The 21,342-nt window shown below is 43.0% G+C and overlaps 1 long non-coding RNA gene across 2 annotated transcripts in view; it reads left to right on the forward strand.

Annotated features, from left to right (window-relative positions):
* The window catches only part of LOC102185374, a 31,232-nt gene continuing 19,962 nt past the window's right edge, over positions 10,073-21,342 (forward strand). The window contains exons 1-3 of one of the 2 annotated variants that reach the window (XR_001296332.2): positions 10,073-10,238; positions 10,341-10,446; positions 10,526-10,600. This is a non-coding gene — a long non-coding RNA (uncharacterized LOC102185374). Of the gene's footprint in view, positions 10,239-10,340; positions 10,447-10,525; positions 10,601-21,342 lie in introns of those variants that run through there. The other variant, XR_310443.3, reaches the window with a different exon arrangement.

Genomic DNA, 21,342 nt, shown 5'->3' on the forward strand with positions numbered 1-21,342 from the left:
GCTTTATATACTGTATCTCTCCTGTGTGCGGGGCTATACAGAGATGATTTCATTTCATCCGCACAGGATGAAAATAATTGTACAAATAATTCTAAGGAGGCTTAGAGAGATCCCTTCAGTTGTCCAAGGTCACACAGCTAGTGAGAAAGTAACAATATTGACCCAGTTTTGACTCCAAAGCTGAAGTTTTCCCCACTAAGCCTCATGGCCTTTCAGTTACTAGCCCAGCTAATAAAAATTTAAAGACAATCACATTTTCCCACCTAAATATACCCCTATCCTCATGGGGATTTGATGTGAGTTTATAGTCTTGACTTTCAAGGTTTTTGAATAGGGCCCATACATTCTGCATATATGAATCTTGAAAAAGGTTTCATGAAACAATACCTACTGTTGTGATGGAGTCTGACTTCTTTTCCCTTAAAATCCTAAATTTACTTTGCAACCCACAAATAGGCCCTACAGTTTGCAGAACACTGCAATAAAGGTGGGAGTCAAGAAGTCCGTCTTCCATCGAGGGTAACGACAGCTCTAAGAGGCAAGTGTGGATGTTGCCTACTGATGGGATGGGACTGAAGGGGAGAAACGCCAGGGCAGCTGCTACATCCAGGTATCGCAGCCAGAGACCCCTCCACACAGCCAAGGAGGCTGCTGCCAAATCTATGGGGCTGAGAAAGATAGGAGACAAGAAGGAAGAGTGCCTTGCTCTGCCTGGAAGATCAAGACAAAAGCAGGCGTTCCAGGCCTTCGGGAGAAGCGAAGAAGATGCTTGAACATCCCCAAGGCCTAGGAGAGAAATCCTAGCAGAGCCAATAAATATGGGGTTCATCACCTTGGATCTGTCTTTGTCAGAGGCCAGGCAGAGTCTCTCTTCGAGCGGAAGATAGCTTTACCTCCCCAAAGGATAGCTTTTTTGTTGAAAACAAACAAACAAACAAACAAACTGCACCCAAAATGGCTTGTGGGGCTAAATAGAAGGTGACCACCAATCCATACCTGTTGTTCATGAAGGTGTTAAAAAAAAAATCAACAACAGAAAACCTGTGTGCTTTTCTCCCCCAGAGGTTGCTGTTGATCCTTGTTCTAAGGCTTCCTTTTGATTTCCAAGAACAGAAATAAGCAAGTAGGAAGGAGATAGCATGATTTAATATATTCTAACATACATACTACCAGCAAATTGACAGTCACATTCTGAAACCTCTGCCTGAGAAACATTCATGGCATTTGACCAGTGATCTTGCTTCCAAAAAGTACTCAGAAAGTAATCAGAAACAAGCAAAAAGCATGAAAATTTGAATAAGAATATTAACTGCAGAATTATCCATAATGTGTCAATAACCTAGGTGTTCAATGAGCGGCTTGGCTTGGTAAACTGTGGGCCATCCTCATGACAGATTATTATTAGGCTACAATCTTATGTAACAGGAGGGAAAGGGGCAGGGCACAACTTCTGAAAGAATAACATAGCCCAAGGACACAACACAAACCACATAAACCAATTAGATCAAATGGGACCAAGATGGCAGACAAGACTAGGCCTTGATCCTCAATCAGCAAGTGAAATGACACACCCAGAGGCACCATGACAATTCAAAGTGAAAGTGAAAGTGAAGTCGCTCAGTCGTGTCCGACTCTTTGCGACCATGTGAAACTGTAGCCCATCAGGCTCCTCCATCCATGGGATTCTCTGGGCAAGAATACTGGAGTGGGTTGCCATTTCCTTCTCCAGGGGAATCTTCGCGACCCAGGGATCAAACCCAGGTCTCCCACATCGCAGGCACACACTTTAACCTCTGAGCCACCAGGGAAGCCCATGACAGTTCCAAGGCACTGTCAAAATACCAAGGAGTGGGTGGTAGCCCAAATCTTGAAAATCTCCATCCCTTCCCCAAAATACCTGATTGGAATAATCCTCCCACTCATTAGCATATGAAATTACCGAACCTATACAAAACTAACTGGGCCATATTTTGGGGCCACACTTGCCCTCTTCGATGGCCGACTCTGTCTGCGGAGTGTGCTTCTCTCTGACTCTGAACAAATCTACATCCTACCTATCACTTTGTCTCTCAGTGAATTCTTTCTGGGATGAGACATCAAGAATCTGAGCTTCGTCAGGTTCTGAAACCAGGTACCAGAGGGTTTTGGCTGGGTTCAAGTCCCAAGCAGGGTTGATTCTAATTGGTTGATGCAGTTGTGTCCTTGGGCTATGTTAATCTTTCAAAAGTTGTGCCCTGTTACACTTCCACTGCAAGGGACACAGGTTCAATTCCTGGTCAGGGAAGTTCCACGTGCCACGTAGTGCACCCCCTCACCCCCCCAAACAATTAGAAACAAAAAACCTCTAATTTCTTAAGAGAAGAAATGTGCTAAAGAAGACTCAAAGATTGAGATCATTTAAAAAGAGTTAGGCCTCATTACTCTAGAAATTCTTCCCCCAAGACAAATATACAATCTATAATATATAAAAATCATGTACATTCATCATAGCTCTAAGTTAAGCTGTCTTGGCAGGGGGTGGGTAGGAGGGAGGCTAGAGGGAGGGGATGTATGCATGCATATAGCTGACTCACATTGTTGCACACCAGCACTGTAAAGCAATTACACTGTAACTAAAAAAATAAAAGTTAAGGTGTCTCCACTGTCATCTAAATCTGACCAGCCTGTTAACACAGATCAGAATCAGGTATCTGATAGAAGGAAAACTATTAGCGTTTACATGGAAAAACTTTTGCCTCACCACCGATGTGTCTTCTTTAATGACTGTTTGTTTCCCATAATTCAGTCCCGAGTCATCTTCTCTTTGCTTCTCTGCTCTCTTACAGACCCCAGGGACCAACTCCACGTGGAGTTTTAACCTCCATTTCTATGTAAATGACCCCAAGTTTCCCTTTCAGCCTTTGGTTCTGTCCAGGATCACACTGGGTCCCAATGTCTCAAGCCTATAGGTCTGCTCCCAGAGCCACACTCCATTCTCATTTCTCTATTTGCCAACTTCCTACACCAGCTCCAATTCTAAGAGTCTCATTCCTCCCTTCTGCTTCCCTCACATCAAATTCTGTAACATTCATGTCACTGTACTTTTAAATCATCCTCCATCCCAATTTTTTTTTTTTTCATTTCTATTGCCCCCAACTGTAGTTCTGGCCTTTATTATTTTGTGGATAAGCATGGAGGCTTTGGAACCAGACACTCCAAAGGTTAAAATCCTGGCCTTGGCACTAACCAGCTGTGTTACTTTGGGCACAGTGAATTAACCTCTCTGAGCTTCAGTTGCTTTGGTAAAATGATAATGCCCCTTTCAAAGGGAAGTTGTGAGTTTAAATTAGCTCATATACATAAAGAGCTGAGCCTAGTATGCAAATTTCTTAGAATTCTGTAAATGAGCACCAGATGTTGGCTGTTTATTTTAGATTATTTCAAAAACTGGTATTTTTAATATTTTCCTAACGCATAAAACTCCACTGCTTAAAAACTTTCCATTTAATTACATTTTCTTCCCAATTAACTGCCAAATCCTCACCGGGCCTTCAAGGCCTTCCGGAAGCAGGCAAAACTCGTGCCCTTCTCTCTCTCCCACTGCTCTCCTAATTTCCAATCAAATTGGACCTTGTACTCTCCTAACTTCCAGCTTCTGGTCACGGTGTTTCTTTTGCTCTGGAGTGTCCTTCCCCCAACCTCCACTAAACCCAACCTGTCCTTTAAAACTTCCCCAACTGTTTACAGTTCTCAACTTCAGCTTTTTCATTTGTGAACTCTGTCACTTTTGGTTGTACCTTTCTAATGGCTTTTACAGTGTTATAAATAGAATGACCGTAGATTATTACATAGTTGATAACCTATATAAATACATTATACATTATGTTGCCTTACCTATCTTTGTTTCTCAGCACTCTTTGCCCATCACAGGTATTTAGTAAATGACAGCTGAATGTCAGGTGAGGTTCAGTTTTCAGTCCACACCTATCACAGTGCTGATACTCAATTTTAATAAACCATGCCTACAGTTTCCTTCCCTTTGCAGAATAAATTACACTCTAGTATGCTGGCTCAGATCTTCCCTGGTGGCTTAGACGGTAAAGCGTCTGCCTACAATGCAGAAGACCTGGGTTCAATCCCTGGGTCGGGAAGATCTCCTGGAGAAGGAAATGGCAACCCACTCCAGTATCCTTGCCTGGAAAATCCCATGGATGGAGGAACCTGATTAGGCTACAGTCCATGGGGTCGCAAAGAGTCGGAAACGACTGAGCGACGTCACTCACTCATGCTGGCTCAAGGTATGTGGGGCAAAACCTACTGTTGTGTTCCCATCTTGGTTGGTCAAAATCTGTGGATACTGGCAGCTTTATGCAGTTAAGTTCTATTCAGGTTGGTCCCTATTCTGATGGTTTGGAGCAATGGTTTTTATGAATTAGTGTTTTCACAGATTTTTTGGTTTGGTTTTTACTGTGGGAGGAGGTGTTATAGTTCAGAAGCTTGCAAATATATTTATTTTTTTAAATTCCCAGATCTTATTAAAAGTCCTTAAAGTCAAAACGATACCACCAATAACTAATACTAATTGACTGTATATGTGTGTGTGCGTGCTCAGTTGTGTCCAACTCTTTGTGACACTACAGATGGCAGCCCGCCAGTCTACTCTGTCCATGGGATTTCCCAGGCAAGATTGCTGGAGCCAGTTGCCATTTCCTCCTTCAGAGGATCTTCCTCACCTAGGGATTGAACCTGTGTCTGCTGCACTGTCACTCGGATTTTTCACCACTGAGCCACCAGGGGAGTCCAGTGGATTGTAGGCATGCAGCAAATTTTGAGGTTAACACAGTTTTTTGTTTTCCCTGAATATTGCCAGTTATCACAAAAATTCATAAGCTCCTCCAAAATAAGTCCTTCCTGTGTAGCAAATTCATTTTGGCACCAAAATGTGTGCCACCAAATAGTTCAACAAATTCAATCCAGGTTTCAGATTTGGGTAAAACCAGGTTACATTTGCATGAAACGACTCCAGAGTTCCTGGGAGCAGTGTGGGGGATGAGGGTACCCTGTGTGGACCCAGCAGTGGTAGAACAGAAGTGGAGCAAGGTGGACCAGACCTGCAAGGCCCCAGCAAGACAGACCCTCCCCTCCGTCTTTTGGTCCCTCCCACACTGCTAGGGCTCCTAGCACCGGGCTCTGCTCCCCCTCCTCCCCCCCCTCCTCCCCCCCCTCCTCCCCCCCCCCACTCCTCCCGCCCTGCTCTTTCTCAACAATGGCTCCTGCTTCACAAACACGGTGCTTAAAGCACCTAGTTCCTGGGATTTATACTTGCCAAGTGCTGTGGGGAACAAGTTTTTCTCAAGCCCAGGAATCAAAAGGCACTTATTTCAACACTTGAGCGAAAAATAGTAACTAAGAAAATCAATAATTTCATCCCAAGCAGGAGAATGGATTTTTGTGAGCCCATCTCTATGGTTTCCTGCCCATCTTTTTAAAAAAGTGTAATATTAGTCTCTTGAATCTTTTTTCCTCTCGTGTTTTCTTACCTTACCGAAAGAAATGTAAACTTTTTGCAGGTAGAAACGTATGTGAACGGTTAATTGCTCAGTCATGTCTGACTCTTTGTGACCCCATAGACTGTAGCCCGCCAGGCTCCCCTGTCCATGTGATTTCCTAGGCAAGAATACTGGAGTGGGGAGCTATTTCCTCCTCCAGCGGATCTTCCCAACCCAGGGATCGAACCTGGGTCTCCCTCATTGCAGGCAGATTCTTTACCGTCTGAGCCACCAGGGAAGCTCAGGAACATATATCCTGACCTAAATATTATGTGGTAATAAGGTGTCTTCAAAAGCTATGTTTCTTGAATATAATTAGAAGACTCAAAGAGTATCTTTACGTGGCTATAAATTCCTTGCTGGTTAAAAGTGAGCCTCTTATCTTTTTCAAAGGTTTTTTTTTTTTTTTTTTTTTTTTTTTTTTAATGGCGCAAAAGAACACAAATGAGATTAGAATAACTGCTAGAGCCACAGAAGAATGCCACAGAGGTGGAGGGAGACGCCTACCAGAGTAGAAGCCAGCGCCAGAGTTCCACTCTCAAATGTTTCTGAATCTACCCCAGCATCTAAGAAATGCGGCCCAGGGCGGGTTGTGAGCCCTAAATGTATGCGTTAGATGCTATCTAAATCCACACAGAGCAATAAGAAAGAATGTACATGCGTATCTCCCAAAGCGAAAAGATTGGAAGAGGACCCAAGGCAGAAGACCTGCATTCTTCTAAACTGAGATGCCGACCACATCACTGCTTGGAACTCTGAAGACTCAAGGACAGACCAGACAAGTGGAGCCAACAGAGCCTGTGAAGGAAAGGAAACCACCGTCTTACTCTGTTCCAGCGCAGTTCAAGTATTCTCAGTCTTACATGTGCTACCAAAGGCATACGGTTGTGTCAGTCATAGGTTAACGTTTGTAGCTGAGAAAGAACCCACGTGAAACGCTTGAAAGAGCTCTTTTTAGGTAAAACTTTCACTTAGGAAAGTTTCCATGTTTAATCAGATCCCTTCCCCTTCCTCTGGTCTCTCCTTTACTCTCTGTTGTCTAAGAAATTAAAAAAAAAAATAAAGAAACAAGGACCCATCCATTTGTCAGTGAGAGAATAAAGGGCATGGAGCTTCTTCCATCAGCGTGAGAAGGCATGTTGTTCAGCTGAAAGTGTCTGCGGATGGTAGGTGAGCGGAGGGGGCAGAAACTAATATTTACTGGGTGTGTCCATATGCTAGGCACCATAAATGCTTTGTATGTAGCATGTGAAGGTGGCTCAGTAATGTCTGACTCTTTGCAGCCCCATGGACTATAGCCCTCCAGGCTCCTCTGTCCATGGGTTTACCTCCTTATAATTCTCCGCTCCTTGGAGTGGTTGCTACTTCCTTATTTTACAAAGGAGGAAGGTCAGGTCGCCTAGGCTGACCCAGTTAGCCCCTCTGGCTCCAAAGTCCAAGTCTTGTACATGATGTCCTGCACGGATGTCTCCTTATAGTCTCTGCTTTGGCACCCCAAACCCAACGATCTCAAGAAGGACCCATTTCCTCCTTGGTTCCTCCCTCTCCCTAAATCCCACCAATCAACAAATCATCGAGTCCCGTGGTCTCCACCTCTTCCATCTATGTCTCTGGTCTACCTCCCTCCCTCTTTTGGAAGACCACCATCTTAGTTCAAGCTGTGGTCTCCTGCTTGGGTTTATTCCAACAGTTTCTAACTATCTAACGTCTCTGGGCCTCAGCCTCAGAAAACTCCAAGTGATTTTTCTAAAGTAATTAAGATGATACAATCATGGTATTCCCTGACTTTAAAAAAACCCTTCTGTGACTTCCCACTGCCCTTCAAGAGAGCCTCCAAACAGCTTAGCGGAGCGCCACCGTCAGCATCTGCTACCCCCTCCTGCCTGACGCCCCAAGCTCCCACCGTTCCCTGGGCAGCCACCGTTCCCTCAATCAGGATGACCCTCCACCTGCCCGCCGCCTGCCTGAACCTTCAGCTTAGACATCTCTTGCTCTCAGAAACCCCCCCTTAGCGCCCATGCTCAGTGCCCACTTCTGGCATCCTCACCAGGCCTGAAACTGCCCACACACGTGGCCTTCTAGTCTGCAAACCCCTCAAGTGCTGGGTGGGCTTTATTCACCATGTTTCTTGGCATCAAGCTGAGCGCTTGGCCTAGAGGAGCCACTCAATCCATGAGTAAATGCTTAAACAGAGCGGGGAAAGTAATGAAGAGCCATGGGTCTAACCATCACTTTGCTACCAACTCCTGTATAGTTCAGGCTTCCTTGGTGGCTCACTGGGTAAAGAATCCGCCTGCCAATGCAGGAGATGCAGAAGACTTGTGTGCGATTCCTGAGTTGGGAAGATCCCCTGAAGGATAAAATGGCAACCCACTCCAGTATTCTTGCCTGGGAAATCCCATGGACAAAGAAGCCTGGTGGGCTATAGTCCATGGGTCACAAAGAGTAGAATACAGCTTAGCAACTAAACAACAACAAAACTCACATGAAAACAAAATGCTAATGACACAAACTACTCTGTATAAAATAAGCTACAAGAATCTATTGCACAGCATGGAGAATGCAGCCAATATTTTATAATCACTATAAATGGAGTACAATCTATTAAAACTTTGAATCACACACACACACACATGAAATGCTAAGCTTTCCCATCCTTCAGGTGGGATCTGCATCTCACCCCTCACTCTCCATCCCCAGCCCTGCAACCCTCTCCCAGGGATCAGGATAAATATGAGAGGGTTTCGTTTTTTTTTTTTTTTCAATATTTAAAAAACTGACCTGGAGGTGGAAATATATAGTATGACCTTTGATTCTGTAGAAGACTCTTCTTTCAGGTGATAAAGACTCAAGAGGATTAAACAGCCAAAAGATCTCATGAAGTTCATGACTGTGCAAAAAGTGGGAGATATGTATTCATGTGGAAAAGAGGAAAATACCAGGGGGCAAAGTCTCAAAAGTACTTATAAGGTGATGGGCTCTGAACTCCTATTTGTAATACAGGAAAGGCATCTTGGGGTAGACTCTGGGCAGCCCCCCAAAGACACAAACTCGGTGTGCTGTGGCCGTCACAAAGCCACCAGGCTGTAGGGTAAACAGAAAACACCGTTACCCTGCCTTGACTATACACTACTTCCTTCAGGGCTGAGGTCTGTCTGGAGATGGGTAACAAAAATAATCAAGAGCATTTCGAGTTTATAAAGGTGGACTTATAAAGAGGAAAGACAGTAGATCTGTAATTAGCAGAGCTAAAGAGTAAAGGAGGAGTATGATGTAGGAAATTCAGTCAAAAACGCACAGTAGGGTAACCCTACACACCTAGAAACAGTGGTATCGCCTCAAGGTTGAATCAAAGTGAGAGGTAGGGACAATTGTGGGTGGAAAGTGTCATACGATATTATTTTAAGTGCTATTTTCTACTTACTATACTATTAAGTAGTAGTTTGAAGAAAAGTCATGGAGTTTTAGAACATGGTTGTAATCAGCCCCCGGTGTTTTAAATGAAGTTCCCAAGAAGGCCAAGGTCATAATATTCCGCTATGGCGGAGTAATAGAAAGAACCCACGCCTCCTGACTCTTAGCCTAGCTCATGCTCTTTTCTTGATTTCATACAAAAAGACTGTGACAGATGATTGAGACCCAAAGAATTAGAGAAGTTGGAGACAGGCCTGATAAATAATGTACTGTTAAGGAAAACCAGAGTCGCGTGTGCGGTAACCCCCCACACTGGAGGCTGACATGGTAGAGTGCAACAATGTTTTCTCACAAAACAGCCCTTTGTGCCACTGTTGGAGGCAGGAGACTGGCCTGGGTGACCTGCTGAGCTAAACCCATCTGGCTTTCTCACTCAGAGCACCTATCCTCGGAACTTGAACGACGACACACTGTCCACCAGGGCAGTGCCCAGACTGTTTCCCACTGCTGCATTCCCGTCAAGGTTGGATGTCCAGGCCATCTCCAGCCCCTCCAGGAATGCTGACACTTGCTGGGTGGGGAGGGCAGACAGGTGCCAGTGGAAGTGGTATGGAGGACACGAGGGCCAAACATCCCAGGAAACCCGAGTGCTGCATCCGCCGGGAGCCTGGTGGTCAGAATGCTTGGAACCCAGGAAGGCTGGGAGCGGGAAGTATCTCAGGTATTCCAGTCCTCCCCTCTCGGCACTGCGGAAGCAAGAGAAAATAAAGCGGGGAAACCTGTTGGACTAGACCGTCAGGGCTGTTCTCCTGAAGTTGGCGGCCACCTCCTGCTAGAAGGGATCTGATGGTTTTTCCTTCTGAGCAGAGAAGACGTGAAGACCAGAGGGATTCGAGAGAGCAAGCGAGCTGCCTGTTTGCCAAGATGTGTAGGGAAGACCTGGAAGGTGTGAAGGAGCAAGCTGCAACCTAGTCCTTCCAGGCTGAGGTGACGCCTTTGTTGTTGTTGTTTAGTCGCTAAGTCACGTCTGATTCTTTGCAACCCCACGGACGGTTGCCTGCCAGGCTCCTCTGTCCATGGGATTTCCCAAGCAAGAACACTGGAATGGGTTGCCGTTTCCTCTTCCAGGGGATCTTCCCGACCCAGGGATCGAATTCATGTCTCCTGCATTGGCAGGCAGATTCTTTGCCACTGAGCCACCAGGGAAGCCTGGGGTGATGTGTACAAGTGCACAAACAACATGCTTGTGGGAAGCAAAGGAAGCTGCTCGAACAGATACATACTTCTTCGGCAGAGGTATGCAGCTGAGGGATCAGTTTCCAAAAGTTTGTCTCAGCAGAGAAAAAAAGAACCCCAAATGTTTCACCTTCTTATTCAAGCTTGTCTTCCTTCTCCTAGTCCATCTTATGTTAATGAAAAGACGTTCTAATGGGAGAAGTAAGGAATACCAGGAATGATCAAAGAGAAAGGTGTGAGCATGAAGCTGGAGGACAGATAAATGCAGGTGAGTGAGAGACACGTGGGCGCCTGTGTGTGGGGGGGGGGGGACAGATCACGGCATTCTTCCCTCTAACACCTTGCAGGACAAGGAAGTGGCTGTTTTCAACTACGTGCATGTGTGCGTGCTTAGTCGCTTCAGTCGTGTCCAACTCTGCGACCCTGTGGACTGTAGCCCGCCAGACTCCTCTGTCCATGGATTCTCCAGGCGAGAATACTGGAGTGGGTTGCCATGCCCTCCTCCCGGGGATCTTCCTGACCCAGGGATCGAAACCTCATCTCCTGTGTCTCCTGCACTGCAGGTGGATTTTTTACCACTGAGCCACTGGGTCAGCCCTTTTCAACTATGTACCTGTCCACTAATAACCTCTACCTCCCAGAGGCTAGCACTACTGGCTCGCCAGGCCCACAGTGAGGTTTGAGTTTAGCATTTTACCTCTGTGTCTTAATCTGCAAGGAGTGGGATTAAATATTCAGCAAAGAGCAGACCACAGGAGTTGGCTTTGCTGGACACGCTTCTGGGGGCGATGACCAAATAGGAATGCTCTTTTATTCCATCTTTTTCTCTGGGAGGGGCAGAGACTCATGAGGATTTATGCAGACATTTGCAGAAAAAAAATAAGTATTCCAATTGAATTCTGACTTGGTGATTTTGAACAACCTATATATAAACTTCGTGTAATGCAATATCTGAGACATAAGGTATTTATCTTTTCATTGTAAGAAAGAAGCTAAGTTACCTTTTTCCTCTTTATCATTCCCCCTCCCACTCCGTTTTTCTTTCCAAAAGTTGCCATATCTATTTTATTTAATGGTCTAAAAAGGTGGCATCACATTTGGTATTCCACAAAGAGGAAATGGAAAAATTATTAAAAAGTGAAGAAAGACAGCATTGCTTGCTTAGGAAATAAGATGTATGAACCGTTAAGAATGGGAAAACACCAGCTACTATGGCAGAGAGAAGACATTTTTGCCAAATTTAGAACCCACTTGAAAATCACGGGTTCTAAGTTTAGAACTGAACTAAAAAACTTGAGCTCACATTGCATTTGGCATTCGTTTAAAAAAAAAATTCTAAAATACTAATTAAAGGAAAAAAATTATTCTCTTAGTAGTTCTAGAAGCAGGGAATTATTTTCAAACAAATTCTTTATTGGCTCAATAGACTGGCCTGCACTTAAAAAAGAAACACTTTTTTTTCTAATTAAATTTTCCTTACAAAATAATGATTTAAAATCAAGAGGAAAAGCAGTTTGCCAAAGTCTTTAAAGAGCTACAGAATTGTTGGACCCAGACCTTGGACCCAAACAAATATACCAGGTGGTCATACAAACTTTGTATTTATATATTAGTTGGTGTCCAAGATAGAAGCAATTACATCTACTGCTGATAAACTTTAACTAATAAAAATGCAATAAAACTGGAAAATATCACTCTAAACAAAACAAAGACAATCGCTTAACAGCATTATTTTTATTTTCTAATTTAGTTGTTTAGTCACTAAGTCATATCCAACTCTTTTGCGACCCCACAGATTGTGGTCCGCCCAGGCTCTTCTGTCCGTGGGATTTCCCAGGCAAGAATACTAGAGTGTGTTGCCATGCTAAGCTAATTATTGCAACATCACTAAGAAATGGATCAGAATTGCTGCTCTGGTGAAGACTATAAAAAGTTTCAGACTCTAAAGGTCCAAAGTAATAAAATCAAGAAGTAATAGTGAGTACACAGTGTTTAAAAGGCATTCACTGGCTTAACATGATTTCAGACAGCCAACAACTCACATAGTTATGGAACACTTAAACCTGACTTGTGCCATCTTACACATGCATACAGACACACACACACAAACACACATCTATAGATAAATAGATAATAGCCTGAGAACCTGAATTCCAATAATTACACTAGAGGTTAATATTTGCCACAGCAAGCACTTAAAAACACAAAATTTGAGGGAAAAATTGTTTTTCTTATTTTTCTTTCTGTTTATTGCCATGGAATCTGAATACATTTCGGAGAGACCTTAGGGATCAGGCTTAGCAACTGGTGTATTTGACACTCTTCCTTCAACAAGATCATTAACTCAGCAGTTCAAAACCCTGTAACTTTAATTTCAGGCACTTTCAAAAACTCCTGTTGAAGAAGATAAGATTAGTTCTTGAGGTGACTGACTTTATTTTTCTTACCAAGAAGGTGCAGTTTTGTACTGGTGGAAACAAGGTCAAAATTTTAAGTTGTAAAAGCAAAAAACACTGCATGTATAAGTGGAAAAGGATTTGTCTAGAATATATATTAATTATATCCATTTGTTTTTGCTGTGCTGCGTCTCCGTTGCTGCGCAGGTTTTTCTCTAGTTGTGGTGAGTGCAGGCTGCCCTCTACTTGTGGTGTGGGGGCTTCCCATTGTGATCGCTTCTCTGTTGTGGAGCACGGGCTCTACGGTGCTCGGGCTTCAGCAGTTGGGGCACGTGGGCTCAGCAGTTGTGGCTTCCCGGCTCTAGAGCACAGGCTCAGTAGTTGTGGTGTATGGGTTTAAGTTGCTCCACTGCATGTGCGATCGTTCGAGATCAGGGATTGAACCCATGTCTCCTGCGTTGGCAAGGGGATTCTTTACCACTGAGCCACTAGGGAAGTCCCTAGAATATGTTTTTTAATTTACTTATTATTATATAAACATAGTTAAGCAGATATTAAGTAGTCAGCAAAAACAAAACTGGGAGCTGACTCTGGCTCAGATCATGAACTCCTTATTGCTAAATTCAGACTTAAATTGAAGAAAGTAGGGAAAACCACTAGACCATTCAATTCAGTTCAGTTCAGTTCAGTCGCTCAGTTGTGTCCAACTCTTTGCAACCCCATGGACTGCAGCATGCCAGGCCTCCCTGTCCATCATCAACTCCCAGAGTTTACTCAAACTTATGTCCATTGAGTCAGTGATGCTATCCAACCATCTCATCCTCTGTCATCCCCTTCTTCTCAGACCATTCAGGTATGACCTAAATCAAATCCCTTACGAATATACAGTGGAAGTGACAAATAGATTCACAGAATTAGATCTGATAGAGTGCCTGAAGAACTATGGATGGAGGTTCATGACATTGTACAGGAAGCCATGATCAAAACCATCCCCAAGAAAAAGAAATGCAAAAAGGCAAAATGGTTGTCTGAGGAGGCCTTACAAATAGCTGAGAAAAGGAAAGAAGCAGAAGGCAAAGGAGAAAAGGAAAGATATATCCATCTGAACGCAGCGTTCCAAAGAACAGCAAGGAGAGATAAGAAAGCCTTCCTAGGTGATCAATGCAAAGAAATAGAGGAAAACAACAGAATGGGAAAGACTAGAGATTCTCTTCAAGAAAATTAGAGATACCAAGGGAATATTTCATACAAAGATGGGCACAATAAAGGACAAAAATGGTATGGACATAATAGAAGAAGAAGATATTAAGAAGTGGTGGCAAGAATACACAGAAGAACTATACAAAAAAGATCTTAATGACCCAGATAATCACGATGGTGTGATCACTCACCTAGAGCCAGACATCCTGGAGTGCAAAGTCAAATAGGCCTTGGCAAGCATCACTACAAAGCTAGTGGAGGTGATGGAATTCCAGTGGAGCTATTTCAAATCCTAAAAGATGATGCTGTGAAAGTGCTGCACTCAATATGCTAGCAAATTTGGAAAACTCAGCAGTGGCCACAGGACTGGAAAAGGTCAGTTTTCATTCCAATCCCAAAGAAAGGCAATTACCAAAGAATGCTCAGACTACCACACAGTTGCACTCATGTCACACTCTAGTAAAGTAATGCTCAAAATTCTCCAAGCCAGGCTTCAAAAGTATGTGAACCGAGAGCTTCCAGATGTTCAAGCTGGATTTAGAAAAGGCAGAGGAACCAGAGATCAAATTGCCAACATCCGTTGGATCATCAAAAAGCAAGAGAGTTCCAGGAGAACATCTGCTTCTGCTTTATTGACTATGCCAAAGCCTTTGACTGTGTGGATCACAACTAACTGTGGAAAATTCTGAGAGAGATGGGAATATCAGACCACCTGACCTGCCTCCTGAGAAATCTGTATGCAGGTCAAGAAGCAACAGTTAGAACTGGACATGGAACAACAGACTGGTTCCAAATCAGGAAAGGAGTATGTCAAGGCTGTATACTGTCACCCTGATTATTTAACTTTTATGCAGAGTACATCATGTGAAATGCCGGACTAGATGAAGCATAAGCTAGAATCAAGACTGCAGAGAGAAATATCAATAACCTCAGATATGCAGATGACAGCACCCTTATGGCAGAAAGCGAAGAGGAACTAAAGAGCCTCTTGATGAATGTGAAAGAGAAGAGTGAAAAAGCTGGCTTAAAACTCAATATTCAAAAAACGAAGATCATGGCATCTGGTCCCATCACTTCATGGCATATCGGTGGGGAAACAATGGAAACAGTGAGAGGCTTTATTTTCTTGGGCTCCAAATATCATTGCAGGTGGTGACTGCAGCCATGAAATTAAAAGACGCTTGCTCCTTGGAAGAAAAGATATGACCAACCTAGACAGCATATTAAAAAGCAGAGACATTACTTTGCTGACAAAGGTCCATATAGTAAATGCTATAGTTTTTCTAGTAGTCATGAGTAGATGTGAGAGTTGGACCATAAAGAAAGCTGAGTGATGAAGAATTGATGCTTTTGAACTGTGGTCTTGGAGAAGACTCTTGAGAGTCCCTTGGACTGAAAGGAGATCAAACAAATCAGTAAATCCTAAAGGAAATCAGTCCTGAATATTCACTGGAAGGACTGATGCCGAAGCTGAAGCTCCAATATTTGGCAATATTCTGGATGCAAAGAACTGACTCACTAGAAAAGATCCTGATGCTGAGAAAGATTGAAGGCAGGAGGAGAAAGTGACAACAGAGGATGAGATGGTTCTATAGGATCACCGACTTGATGGACATGAGTTTGAGCAAGCTCTGGGAGTTGGTGATGGACAGGAAAGCCTGGCGTGCTGCAGTCCATGGGGTAACAAAGAGTCAGACACAACTGAGCGACTGTACTGAACCGATACTATGTCATTCTCATAACAGCACCTGTAGCTCTCATTAAGGGACAGAGGTGAACATTTCTAAGGTGTGTATCAAAATCAGAATATGAACTTACATCCCCAGCATCCACTGGCTCACACACATCTGAATCCATGTTCTTCAACAAATCCTTCTCTCCTTGTAAATGAGCCACTAACACTGAATTTCATAGTCTCTTCTGTCTTCACTATTGCCCTCATATTTATTTAAAATTCGTTTATAATGAAGTTAATATTTTGGACCATTGCCTTCTTTGCTCAGTCTTGATACCTAGATAAACAGAAGGAAATAAGAGAAAACCTCTGGACAACAAAAAGTATTTCTTGAACCTCTAGGAGGTGGGATGAGCACCATTCTCAGATGGTGGTTGACTCCATCTCTGTGAAGAATTTGCTTTTCTCGGACTCTAGAGACAGAAAGGACCACACACTTGCGCCAATGCCAGGAACACATGGCCAGTGACACTGGTGTCCTGGAAGGTGACTCTATAAGGCATGAATAGGAGCAAGAAAAAGCTGAGCGGTCTGCTGACGTCCAGATTTCCTGATTGTCTTTGCAGAGACAGCTCCTTTTCAGTTCTTTCTCCTGTGATTTTTTTTTTCCACAGAAATAATACATGAATAAGTTTAGCATACAATTAGGGAACCAAAATACTTGGTTCCACTGTGTGTTTGTCCAAGTCTAAACCCAAGTTTTCATATTTTCCTTTGCTTTATAATTGTAGGACTTCTCTATGATTCTAGCCCTATATCTATGAGAAATATGTATTTCAATCCAGAATTTAAGAATGGATGAGCAAACTAGACAGTGGTAGGTAGGCTTTCTTGAAGAGAAATGCTTTTCTCCATGTACAGGGCAAAGATATATTGCCGATATTCAGCAAAACAAACAAACAAACAATGAAATAGCTTCGATTCTCTATTTCAAACATCTCATTAGATACCTCCACCTTGAACAGAACAGACTCCAGAAACAGACCACATGTTAGTATACAGTTAACAACTGATTTCCAACAAGGGTGGTGAGACAATTCAAAGGGAGAAAGGAAAATCTTTTCAACAGATTCTGCTGGAACAACTCCAAACCCATTGGGGGAAAAATGGACACTAACCCTTATGTCACATAATACATAAGAATTAACTCAAAATGAATGATAAACTCAAATGCAAAACTCATGGGGTCACAGAAGAGTCTGATATGACTGAGCGACTAAATAACAACAAAACTAGAAAAAGCTTAATCAGAGGGGGAAAAAATCTATTCCTTATTGAAGGAGGCAACAGTGTCTTAGAGAGGATACAAAAACAAACATTCATACAATAAACTGAACTTCATCAAAACTTTAAAATTTGCTCTTAGAAAGATACTGTTAAGAAAAATGAAAAGATAAGGCACAGATTGGGAAAATATTTATAATACATACATTTGATAAAGGACTGGTGTCCAAAATACACAAAAAACTATTACAGCTCAGTAAGAAGACAACCAGGGCAATTTTTAAAATGGGCAAAGATTTGAACAGACACGTCAGAAAAGAAATTATCTGAATGTCTGATAAGCATGTGAAAAGGTGGTCCACATCATGAGTCATCAGGTAAGTACAAGTTAAAACCACAGTGAGATACTACTACATGCAATTAGAATGGCTAATGTTGGAAAACTGACAATACCAAGTGTTGATGAAGATATGGAACAACTGCTGGTACATCACTTTGGAAGACTAAGAGTTTCTTAAAACACTAAATGCACACCTACCATTCAACCTTGTTATTCCATTCCAAGCTATGTTCCCAAAAGAAACAAAAATCAGTGTCTACACTAAGACTTCACTGGAATATTCACAGTAGCTTTATTTGTAATAGCCAAAAAGTAGAAACAAACCAAATGTTTGTTTAAATGGATAAACTATAACTGGATAAACAAGTTGTGAAATATCTATACAGTGAAGCATCAGTTAGTAATAAAAAGGAGTAACTACTGATACAGACAAGAGAGGGTCTATATCTGTATGATATAACACGTGAAGTGAAAGTCGCTCAGTCATGTCCAACTGTTTATGACCCCATGGACTATACAGTCCATGGGATTCTCCAGTCGTTCCCATCTCCAGGGGATCTTCCCAACCCAGGGATCGAACCCAGGTCTCCTGCATTGCAGGTGGATTCTTTACCAGGGAAGCCCATGATATAATGTGAGTGGGTCTCAAAATCATTATGCTGGGATTTCCCTGGAGGTCCAGTGTCTAAGACTCCGTGATCCCAATGTAGGGGCCTTGGGTTTGATCCCTGGTCAGGGAACTAGAGCCCACATCCCGCAACTGAAGATACCACACGCTGCAATGAAGATCGAAGATCCCCACATGTTCCAATTAAGACCTGGCGCAGCCAAATAAATAAATAAAATAGTTTTAAAAATATGGTGGTCCTAGCTACTCTTTTCTGCTTGTGATCCAAAAGTGGTCAGTGTCCCTCATGAAATGGGATGCCTAGGACAGTATATGGTCTTCCAAAAAGATGGAAGATTGGGGACTGGCCCCTTTCTTCTGTGTCTCTACTACCGCAATGTAGCCTGATGTGCCACTGACCTTTTTAGCTCCAAAGCTGATGTATATTAACTTGCAGTATATTCAAATATTCAGAGGTTTTTTCCCCCATGTAAATTCTAAAGACTCACTGGAAAAGACCCTGATGCTGGGAAAGATAGAAGGCAGGAGGCGAAGGGAACGACAGAGTATGAGCTGGTTGGATGGCATTACTGACTCAATGGAAATGAGTCTGAGCAAACTCCAGGACTTGGTAATGGACAGGGAAGCCTGGTGTGCTACAGTCCATGCAAAGAGTGGGACATGACTGAGTGGCTGAATGACAACGAATTCTAATGACAAAATCAGGCATCTGAAGAAGGGGTGGCTAAAAGAAGGAGGAGGGTGAGAGTGGAAGACAGGAGAGAATTAAGTCCTTGTAGATTCTGCCAAGTTATTAAGTGTTTACTGCCCCTTATAGCAAATGGAGGCCATCTCCACACCCACTCCTCCCTTCAAGGCCTCCTATCAGTTACCTACCAACTCCATTCCCTAATAAGTAACCGCCTGTTCAACAATCTGCCTCGGCACACAATCTGACACCCGGCCTCCTCCTCCTACCAGCAGTGCTACCCCTGATAGCTACTGGGCACTTGTGGTGAGTGATTAGAAGCAGGCCATGTTGGCAATTGCTGTAGAACACACATATCCAGGAAATGCATTTATGTTAAAGTTCCTAGCAGTTCAGATGCTGAGCATCAGGTCAAAGCCTTACCAAAAAATATGCAGGGAAATGGATTAAGAAACCAGTCTCTTGGGGACTTCCCTGGCAGTTCAGTGGTTAAAACTCTGGGCTTCCACTGAAGGGGGCACGGGTTCCATCCCTGGTCAAGGAACTAAGATCCTGTACACTGTGCAGTGAGGCCAAAAAAAGAAAAAGAAAAAAAGAAACCAGTTTCTTATCTTGCCTTTTTCCATGTAGGTTCTTCATAAAAGAAACGTTGCGTGTTTATTGTTAGATTTTCTAAAGTAAAGTACAATATATTCAGTGGGTGAGGACAAGGATTGTTTTTCCAGGCAATTTCCTTAAAACTTCAAGTCATTTAAAAGAAAAGACAGCTGAACAAGTTTTGGTACTTTTTTCTTCTATAGTCAACTTCAGGCTGATGGTCATTGAACACTCCTCTATACAGACATTCCTTCCACCAGATCAGAGACCCGCACCCTCTTGACATACACACCACCAGCACACTTGTCATTCTCGGAGCCTCCTCTTAACAATTCAGAGCTAGTGTTCCTCCACATGGGAAAATCACCCCTCTGTGTCATTCAGCCTTCTCTCCCTGAGGTCCTCGGTCACCTCTTCTTCTTCCAAAATTATTCTCAGGCTGTTTCCACTGCCATTTCCCTCTCCTCCTTTACATACAACCAGGACCCTCCAATATGGAAAACATATTTGTTCAATACCACTATAACAATCCATTTCTTTTTTTTTTCACTCCCATCCGAACACCTCGAATGATTATTCAACACTTTTTCCTTCCTTGGATTCACCACTTAATGCTGTTTTTATTAATCTGAAAAATTATATCCTCCTAAGGTCAATAAGGACTTTTGAGTTGAACAAATTTAATGGTCTTCATTGGGAATTTATATTCTCTTATACTGTTCCTTGGGGCTTCCCAGGTGGCTCAGTGGTAAAGAATCTGCCTGCCAATGCAGAGGACATGGGTGCAATCTTTGGGTCAGGAAGATCTTCTGGAGGGGGAAATGGCAACTGGCTGCCCACTCCAGTATGCTTCCTGGAGAATCCCATGGACAGAGAAGCCTGGTGGGCTACAGTCGGTGGGGTGATAAAGAGTTGGACACGGCTGAGCATGCATCGTCATACAGTTCCTTATAGTACTGGGGTCCAGCATGGGTGGGAGAGACTGGAGAGGAGTTATACCTGTTGGGGGAACTGTGGAGGTTGCTGGTGTGGTTTCCTCTGTGAGACTGTCATTGCTCACTCTATCCTCTTAGGGACAATTTCTTAGTGTAGGAAACCAGCAAATTCTTTGCCCTGAAGTTGGGGTCAAAAATTACCCCAACCTCTTCCTCTTCCCACTAATTATAACTGAACAGCAGGTGCTTAGGTCTGAGAGGGGCCCACTGAGTCTCTGATCTCCACTCTGGGTGGCTCTTCACCAGGAAGTCGCTCGTGCTCAAGAATTGCAGCTCTCACCCATCCTCAATCCTTAATTCTGTATCTTCTCCCTTTCTCTTTTCTTGTTTCACACTGAGTTTCTCTAGTATCACTGTCTTTCACTCAGCTTCATGGTCTGTCCTGGGACTGACCTTTTCATTACAAGGAGCAGCCCCCAAACCACACTCAGAAACCACAATTCCTTCTCTTGTCCTCACAGAGGCATTAAGTAGAGAAATGAGCCTTAATTAATTGGAGACTCCCTCTTCTTTAAAAGCCATCATTGCTAATCTTGAACTTCTCAGTGGAATGGAATCTTGAGAAGTCAGTCCTTTAGTTGTTGTTGTTCAGTCGCTAAGTCCATGTGACCCCATGGACTACAGCCTGCCAGGCTCCTCTGTTCACAGGACTTCCCAGGCAAGAACACTGGAGTGGGAAGCCATTTCCTTCTCCAGGGGATCTTTCCGCCCCAGGAACTGAGCTGAGTCTCTCGCATTGGCAGGGGGATTCTTTACCACTGTGCCACTAGGGATGCCCAATCCTTTAGTTACGTCACCTTTAAATAATTACATAGTGAGTTTATCCGAAGAACTCAGAATTCTGCCCCAAGCCACTGGGGTTTGTAGTCCATGTGCTAATCATCCTAGCGTCACCTGAGTACCTTATACCTTGAGAAGCAAGAATGATATTCTAATAAAGGAATTTGATGACTTAAAGAGCCACCGGTTAAATGTGAAAGTCTCCATCAGTACCAAAGCTAGGAGCCTTTGTCAAATTACATGCTTTTAAGTTAAACACATGGATGTGAAAATATCTATGAAAATCGCCATGTATTTTAATGACTTAGAGTTATTAACCTGAGGTTTGAAATCCTCTTCAAATGTGTACATTTTTCTAGTACAAAGGTTCATCACTTTCATCAGCTCCTTAAAGGGTTTGTGGCCTCCAAAAGGTTTAGGAACCTCTAAGTTAGGGGAAAGATAAGATTAAAATCACAATATTATTATTTCATGTATTTCTAAATGTAATACATAAAAATAGCAAATAACTTCCATTTCAGCAAACAGCAAAAAAAAAAAAAATGTTGAATACTGTAAATAATCACAATATGATTAGTAAC

This window comes from Capra hircus, chromosome 12 (genome assembly GCF_001704415.2).
Source record: "Capra hircus breed San Clemente chromosome 12, ASM170441v1, whole genome shotgun sequence".
NCBI lineage: Eukaryota > Metazoa > Chordata > Mammalia > Artiodactyla > Bovidae > Capra > Capra hircus.